Genomic DNA, 9,207 nt, shown 5'->3' on the forward strand with positions numbered 1-9,207 from the left:
GATTGTGAGGTGGACTTTGAAGTGCCAATTATTCTTGGTAGGCCTTTTCTAACTACGGGGAAGGCATTGGTTGAAGTTGAAGCGGGTGAGTTGACTTTCCGAGTGGGGGATGAGAAGGTGGTATTCCATGTTTGCAAATCAATGAGACAACCTAATAGCATGGAGGTGTGTTCATTTGTAGACATTGTCACAGCTGTGATAGTGGATGACACAAGTTCCATGATCCATGTTGAAGATCCCCTTGAGGCCGTGCTTCTTAATATGGATGTCAATGATGATGCTAGTAGAGTGGAGTGCGTGAATGCATTGCATGGTATGGGTTCATATTCATATGAGCCTAGGAGGCTATCCTTGGATCTTGAAAACCGCAAAACTCCACCAACAAAGCCATCGATTGAGAAGCCACCGGTGTTGGAGTTGAAGCCACTTCCTCTGCACCTCAGGTATGAATTCTTGGGTTCAAATTCTACTTTACCTATTATTATTTCTTCTTGCCTTACTAACATGCAAGTTAAGGCCACCTTGGCGGTTCTTCAAAAGAGGAAAAGGGAAATCGGATGAACTCTAACTGATATTCGGGGAATAAGCCCCGCATTTTGCATGCACAAAATCATCTTGGAGGAGGATGCAAAGCCTTCCTTGGAGAATCAAAGAAGACTAAATGAGGCGATGCAAGAGGTGGTGAAGAAAGAGGTTATTAAGTGGCTAGATGCAATGGTGGTTTATCCTATTTCTGACAGTTTGTGGACCTCTCCGGTGCAATGTGTGCCGAAGAAGGGTGGTATGAACGTGGTGACCAATGACAACAATGAGCTCATTCCCACTAGAACGTTCACCAGATGGAGAGTTTGTATAGATTACCGGAAGCTGAACAAGGTGACCAGAAAAGATCATTTCCCATTGCCATTCCTTGACCAAATGCTTGATCGTCTTGCGGGCCGGGCTTTCTATTGTTTTCTGGATGGTTACTCGGGGTACAATCAAATTCTAATTGCCTCGGAGGACCAAGAGAAGACCACCTTTACATGTCCTTATGGCACATTCGCCTTCTCTAGAATGCCATTTGGATTGTGTAATGCTCCGGCGACCTTCCAACGTTGCATGATGGCTATTTTCACCGACATGGTGGAGGATATCTTGGAGGTCTTCATGGATGATTTCAGCATAGTTGGGGATTCTTTTGAGGAGTGCTTGGTAAATTTGGATAGAGTGTTGGCCCGATGTGAAGACACCAACCTTATTCTCAATTGGGAAAAGTGCCATTTTATGGTAGAAGAAGGTATAGTGTTGGGTCACAAATCTCGAAGCGAGGAATTGAAGTTGATAAGGCCAAGATTGAGGTTATTTCGAGGCTCCCTCCCCCTACTTCTGTCAAAGGGGTGAGGAGTTTCCTTGGGCACGCGGGTTTCCACCAGAGGTTCATAAAAGATTTTTCTAAAGTGGTACATCCGTTGTGCAAGTTGCTAGAGAAAGATGCAAAGTTCTTGTTCAATGAGAGTTGTATGCACGCATTCGAGCTTCTTAAGCTCAAGTTGACTTCTACCCCCATCATTACCGCACCAAATTGGAGCTTGCCTTTTGAGCTCATGTGTGATGCTAGTGACGTTGCGGTTGGGGCTGTTTTGGGCCAAAGAATCAACAAGATGTTTCATCCAGTGTACTATGCAAGCAAGACCATGAATGAGGCTCAAAGAAACTATACAGTCACCGAGAAAGAATTGTTGGCTATTGTGTTTGCTATGGAAAAGTTTCGACCTTACCTTATGGGGGCCAAAGTTATAGTGCACACCGATCACGCTGCCCTTAGGTATTTGATGACCAAGAAAGACTCCAAGGCGAGATTGATGAGATGGGTGTTACTTCTTCAAGAGTTTGATCTAGAAATTGTTGATCGGAAGGGTAGTGAGAATCAAATGGCGGACAACTTGTCCCGTTTGGAGGAGAAGGGGAGGCCTTGTGAAGGCCTTGAGATCAATGATTCATTTCCTGACGACTAACTTCTTGCGGTGTCAATGAAAGATATGCCATGGTTTGCCGATGTTGCCAATTACCTTGTGACCGGAATAATCCCGTATGAGCTCTCTTCTAACCAAAGGAAGAAGCTCAAGCGGGATAGTTTGGATTTCTTTTGGGATGAGCCATACTTGTTCAAGATTTGCACGGATGGTGTGATTCAATGATGTGTCCCGGAGGAGGAACAATTGGGTATTTTGGAGGCTTGCCATTCCTCTCCCTATGATGGCCATCATGGTGGGGCGAGAACGGTTTCTAAAGTGCTTAGTTGCGGATTTTACTGGCCTACCTTGTTTAAAGATGCGGGCGATTTGGTGAAGAGATGTGATGAGTGCCAAAGAGCCGGCGGAATTTCTAAAAGGGATGAGATGCCCCTCAATACAATTCTCGAAGTGGATATTTTTGATGTTTGGGGCATCGATTTCATGGGTCCTTCTGTGAGCTCTTGTGGGAACACTTACATTCTCGTGGCGGTGGACTATGTCTCAAAATGGGTTGAAGCCGTGGCTTTTCCCAACAATGAAGCCCGGAGTGTTGTGGCATTTTTGAAAAAGAGTATCTTCACAAGGTTTGACACTCCTCGTGCTATCATTCGTGATGTGGGGTCTCACTTTTGCAACAAAGCTTTCGACACGTTGCTTTCTAAGTACAGTATCAATCATAAGATTTCGACCCCCTATCATCCTCAAGCTAGTGGCCAAGTGGAAGTCTCCAACAGAGAAATTAAGAGTATCTTGTCTAAAACTGTCAATGCTAATAGGACCGATTGGTCGAAAAAGTTAGATGACGCTCTTTGGGCTTATCGGACGGCTTACAAAACTCCAATTGGTATGTCACCGTATCGGTTGGTGTTTGGGAAAGCTTGTCATCTTCCGGTGGAATTAGAGCACAAGACCATGTGGGCTTTGAGGAAGTTGAACTTAGAATGGGATGTTGCGACAAATCTGCGGGTTGAACAACTTAATGAGCTTGATGAGTTTAGATTCCATGCCTACTCTAGCTCATCCTTGTACAAGGATAAAATAAAGTACCTTCACGACAAATATGCTCGGGGCAAGGAGTTCAAGATTGGAGATATGGTTCTCTTGTTCAATTCCCGGTTACATCTATTTCCGGGTAAGCTCAAGTCAAAGTGGAGTGGGCCGTTTGAAGTTGTGTTCGTGACCCCAGACCCCATTTGGTGCTCTTTATCTAAGGAACAAGAATGGTGAAGTATTCAGAGTCAATGGACATCGGGTTAAGCATTATCTTGAAAAATTTGATGATAGCCACGTGGTGGCACTTCTCCATCTAAAGTAATGTGCTGGTAAAATGAGTAGGGACAAGTTAGGTGGAAAACTTGAACAAAAATAGCAAAAACTTAAACCCTAACTTAGTGCCTGTTCAAAGTACTCTCCGCGGCCAGCGGTCGCCTTTGTGCGGTCCGCGGTGCCCCAATGCGGTCCGCATTACCATTTTGTGCGGACCGTGGTGCCCATTTGATTGAAATTGAACCTATGCCCAACGCGGACGCATTGCACTTTATGCGGTCCGCGCTGACCCACCGCGGCCGCGGTGCTACTTTGTGCGGGCCGCGATGGTTGGATTCAGAGAGGTGGTGTTACAGTCCTTACATCAGTGCGGATCACGGTCGCTTTTATGTGGTCCGCGGTGCCCCAATGTGGCCGCACTACTTTTTATGCGGGCCGTGGTGGGGAGAATCTGAGAGATATTGTCCAGGCCCTTGTCCCAATGCGGACCGCGGTCGCCTTTGCGCGGTCCACGGTGCCCCCAGTGCGGCTGCACTCCTATTTGTGCGGGCCGCGGTGCCATGTTCTGCAACTTTTCCTGCAACATTTAACCTGTTGTCTGCAATTCAATTTCAAGACTTGTTTCACTGCCTGTGCTGATACTAACCATGTTAGATGTGTATGCTTGCAAATAATGGTCAAACAACGAGGTAAAGGTGCCAAACAACCCATCCGAGGTAATTCCTCCCGGGGAGGGAAGCAGCGGATGGTAAAACTCACTCCCCAGGCTAGACAAAACATAAAGGACATGAGGAAAGCAATCAAAGCAGCTGATAGAGCCCTTGAAACCTCGGGGAGTGAGTACGAGCCCTCCCGAGAGATCTCTTCAGATTCAGTCCCTCTATACATCCCATATCCGGAGAATGCCATACATAGAAACACTCCCCCATCTTCCCCTGATGCTCGAGCCTCAATCAACATTTCTTCTGGGTCGTCTAAGGGCTCAGCGGCAGGTAATGGGGATGAATGCTCTACCTCTCCCATAGCATCAATATCTGGAGAGGGTGCTAGAGGTGATGAGGGAGATTGGGAGTTACCGGGGGTAGTGTGCCACAGGTTGGGGGTGTTGACCGGACTAGGAATCCCGCTGTTTGGGAGGATAGATTCGTCAGCCAGGTGGTGTTCCACAAGTTTAGGGAATGGTGGTCGGCACGGAAATTGATTCTTGAGAGGAGTTTAATTGACAGAGACCTCCTGCCCCTACACCCTAATGTACATAGACATTTTGAGGCTCGAGTGAGTTGGAAGTTCTTTAAAGATAATTATGTGAAGGTGAATGAGCATATGGTCAAGGAGTTCTATAGCAATGTGGCCCACATCTTGAAGGGCACTAAGGTGACCAAAGTGAGAAACAAAAATGTGGTATTTACCGGGAAGGCACTAAATGAATACCTGGGGTTCAATGATGAAGATGAGTCCCTTTACAATGAAAAGTTGGCAATGGGCGAGGAAATTCGTCCGTGGTTAGCTTCATACCTAGCAATCCCGGGTACGGTTCCAGAGTGGTTGCAAGCAGGGGCCAAAATACTTCGGAGAACTTTCAACTTTGAGGCTAGAGGGTGGTTGACTTTTGTGTGCAGTCGGCTCGACCTCACTACCCATGATCAGACTATTCCACTTGCCCGGGCTGTTCTTGTTGCTTCTATTATGGCAGGATATCCTATCAACGTGGGCAATGTGATGTCCCGCGTCATTTCTGCAGTGGGGGTTGAGCATGACCGAAAGTATCCTTTTCCCAGCGCCCTCACTATGTATTTCCGGGACCTAGAGGTGGAGAAGAGACCTTTTGACCTAAAGGTCAAACTTGTGGCTCCATTCTCATGGTATGGTTTGAAAGGGTCAGACAACCCCAAGGACAAAAATTACAACCCGTCTGCTTCTGCCCCAACCGGCCAATCTGAAGAGCCGATTGAGGTAGAGCCCTCCACTGAGCCTACTTCCATAGTTGCTGACATGCCTCCCGGACCTTCCACTACTGCTGGTCCCTCTATTTTAGCTGGCCCGGGGATTCCATCTTCCCGGGCCCATCCTATCACTGCCCACTAGCTGAGCCAAACACTTCATAGCTTGAATAACTGGATGGCGACTGCTTCATCCATGTTGTCCACCTTGACTTCTACCATTGCGGCTCAGTCGGCACCACAGCCAGTGCAGGTGCCCCAGTCTATCGAGGATTCACTTAAGGAGATTCTTGCCAACCAGCAAAAGATCCTCGATTCTCAGGCTGCCTTGGCTAAGGCGGTGGATTCACATGGCAAGGCCCTGAAGGAGCTTGCCAGGGAGCACAAGAATCTGTGCAAAACACGGGCTTCCATGGAGTCTGTGAAGGCGCTGAGGGAGGATGTTGACAAACTAAAGGCAGACCAGCTGCCTTTAGACTTGCTATTCGAGGATCCAGCCCCAGCAGCAGCACCAGTAGTAGAGACACAATAGCTTCCAAAGAAGAAGAGGAAGCTCCTCAGTACAGATGAAGCGATCATCCAGTTGGCGGATCCACTGAAGCTTCCTCCAATCAGCCACAGGATGTTCCTGATATTCAGCCCGTACAGGTCCAGGCCCTAGTTCCAGCAGCTGAGCAGCAAGAGACCGGGAACCAGTCTGAAGTTCCCGTATATACAGAGGACCAGGGGGCCATTCATGTTCCCATGTAGACAGACGAGGCTTAGGGAGCTCCTATATCCTTTCCTCTTGATTTTTTTGATGCTTATTTGTTTAGTTGGCATTGGGGACAATGCTAGCTTTTATTTGTGGGGGTACGCCTTACTTTTTATCCGAATGATTGTATATATTAGTTGACTTAGTTTATGTTTCTGTTAATTTTTTTATTTGGTTTGTATATAACTTTACATTTAGTTACTTTTATCGCAGTTTTTATCTTCTCTTTGGTCTGTATATAAAGTTACATTTTTGTATATATATATATACATATATATTCATCCCCCGTTGTATATTCTAATCCCCTATTGTAAATATTCATTCTATTTTCTATTTTCGTATAATTTTTTCATTCTTAGCTTAGTAGATAGGCTCGCAGCCTTTTTGTTTCGGTTTTGGCGCTTTCAATAAACCATTGGTTTTCTTAACACCACGGTTCTTTCCAAGGGTGGAGTATTGTGCGAACCGGGTGGCTCTTCCCGATGATGGATGGCGTGACAACCTTCTTAAGAGTTTGAGTCCGTTTTTGATTTTTCCCTCGTTTTTAGTAGTTTATAGTTAAGGGTACCTCAAGCAAAGCTTCACTTGGGCCTAACACATTTGATTTTGATCCCATGGTCAAAGACAAGTGGTTGTGTTTAGGATGGTGAAAGTAGTGACCTTGAGACTCTTGTTTTGACCAAACAAACATCATGTGATCTTTCGGGACTATTGTGTGCTCAATCGTGTCTAAGGTTATTGTGGGCCCCCGATTCTATGTCTTTAGCAATCCTTGAGTGTGTGTGGTGAGAAAGCGAATTGTGAGTCCAAGTCCTGAGTCAATGGTCTAGAACTTGCCCTAAATGTTTGTTGAGGCGAAATTTTGAGTGAATTTTGATTTGAGAAGTGATTATAGGCTCTCCTTGATCCAAACAATAGTCGACCAATTCCATAGCCTACCAATGATGTAATCCTTAGCTAACCCTTTTGAGCCTTAAACCTTTTTCTTTCAAGAACCAATGCTACAAGTCTATACCCGTTCTAAATTATACCCTCTTTTGGCACCCAAATCGTCCCTTAAGTAATGACAAAAGTCTAAGTTTGGGGGGAGAGATAAGAAAGGAAACAAAGGGGTGAAAGGAACAAAAGCAAAAGGAAAGGAAGGCGATGAAAAAGAAAGAAAAGAAAAAGACTAAAAGAAAGCCCAATGTACAAAGAATAAAACGGGATTCAAGAAAAACAAAAGTGAAAAAGGTGTGGAAAAAAGTAGAAAAGGAGAAATGCTTTGAATTGCATAAGAAAGATGACAATGTGTCTCTCTAACCCCTTGAAAAGAAGTGAAATACTCAAAGAGTCAAAGAGAAATTGTGCCAGAATAAATCAAAAGAAGTGCTTAAGGGAAGATGGAACCCATATAGACCAACAAATTTTCCTACCCTGAACCAAAAGCCTTCACATTGACTCCACAAAAGCCCTATATGATCTTGAGTTGGATGGCGCTCGCATTAGTGGATACTTACATGAGGGTCAAGCATGTGGTACTTAGAGTCGGACTTGTGACCTTTCCTTGAGAGAGACAAGTGACTTCCCATTAACCTTGGTTTGTGTGCTTATACTCTAAAAAGGTGAGGTTTGCTTAGGGAGAGTTGAGGATGTGTGAGTTTGGGATCCACAACGACCAAAGTAATTGAGAGAGTTCTTTGATGTAATGAGTCAATTCTTGATGATCTTGTGTCACACTTGATCCATAGTTTTTCAAAGTTTAAATTTTGTTAATGATCCATACGTATTGAGGACAATTGTTAGTCCCAAATTGATGCTTGTTGAGGTTACTTTATGATATCTAGAATTACTTGGATTTTCCTTTAAGGGATGTGTCTTATTTTGTTTGCTTGAGGACAAGCAAAGGTTTAAGTTTGGGGGAGTTGATAAGTTAGGATTTTAACATGTTTTATGCCCCTACTTGCCTATGCTTTGATCATATATTGTTACAAAATAGTCCTAAAAGGCTCACAAGTTGTGCTTGATCGTAGGTTTGATCGACAAAGTGACGAAATGTCAAAGATCGACTCAAAAAGGAGTGAAACCTGCTCAAGTATCAAAGACCAAGAAATTTAAGAAAAGGAGACCTAGTGCGGACCGCACAAAGTGGAATGCGGCCACACTAGGTGGTTCAGAGAGTTTGTGAATCAGGCTAGAAGAAGCGCGACCGCGGTACACATCTCGCGGACCACGGTGAAGGCTCCGCGGCCGCACTACTCTTTTGTGTGGTCCGCAGTCATGAGATTCAGAGAGATGAAGTTTGCAAAGTCAGTGCCATGCGGTCGTTGTTGCGCGGACCGTGCCATCTCCCTCCGCGGCCGCGGTCCGTTCTACGCGGTCCGTGGAGTCCAAGTTCAGAGAAGCAGAAGTAAGCCCAGTGCGGCCACTGTCCATTTAATGCGGCCCGCACTAACCTCGCAGGGGTATTTTTGTCTAGGTTTTCCAGCCTAGTATAAATAAAATATTTTACCATTTTTTAGGGAATCAAATACATCATTAGAGAGCTGCGCTCGTGAGAACGTATTTTGTAGCCCTTTTTGGCACTTTTGCTTTACATTTATGATAAATTCTTGCAATTTACTTTTAGCAATTAATTAATATGCTTAGTTCTTCATCTATTTATTCAATATCTTTATTTAGCATGAGTAGCTAAACCCATTAGCTAGGGTTGTGGCTCAACCCTAGTGTGGGTAATTGATGGGTGTTGCCATCTAGTGTTAGATTAACTATGGGTATTTGCTATTTGGGTTGATTTTATGTTTTAATCTAGAATTGGTGGTTGCAAATACTGATTCAAGCTTTGTGGGTTTAACTCTTCTTGAGAAAGAGAGTCTATAACCCCAAAATTGACCCAACAAAGAATTGGGATGGACTCATGAGAAATGATAGTCTCAATTAACAGGTTAAACCTCGAGAGAGTAATTACCCTACTTGAACCCTAGTTGCTTGGTTTAATTTGCCTACCCATTTGGTCTCGAGAGAGTCAATTGGGCAAAGTCACTTTCTCTACCGAGAGGTGTGAGAGTGGGTAAAATTGTGCAATGGTTATAGCATAAGCCCCAATTATGTCAATCGAACCTTAGTAACATCTACCCGTCAATTAGCCACCTAGGTAGTGTTACGACCCTAGTGCCCTTCTTCCCATTAGATACAACTTAGCAATATTCTCGTAGCATAATTTAGTGTTAATCAATAGTTTTACAAAAATAGTTATAATTTGAAAACCCAA

The sequence above is a fragment of the Nicotiana sylvestris genome, chromosome 8 (assembly GCF_000393655.2).
Source record: "Nicotiana sylvestris chromosome 8, ASM39365v2, whole genome shotgun sequence".
Classification (NCBI taxonomy): domain Eukaryota; kingdom Viridiplantae; phylum Streptophyta; class Magnoliopsida; order Solanales; family Solanaceae; genus Nicotiana; species Nicotiana sylvestris.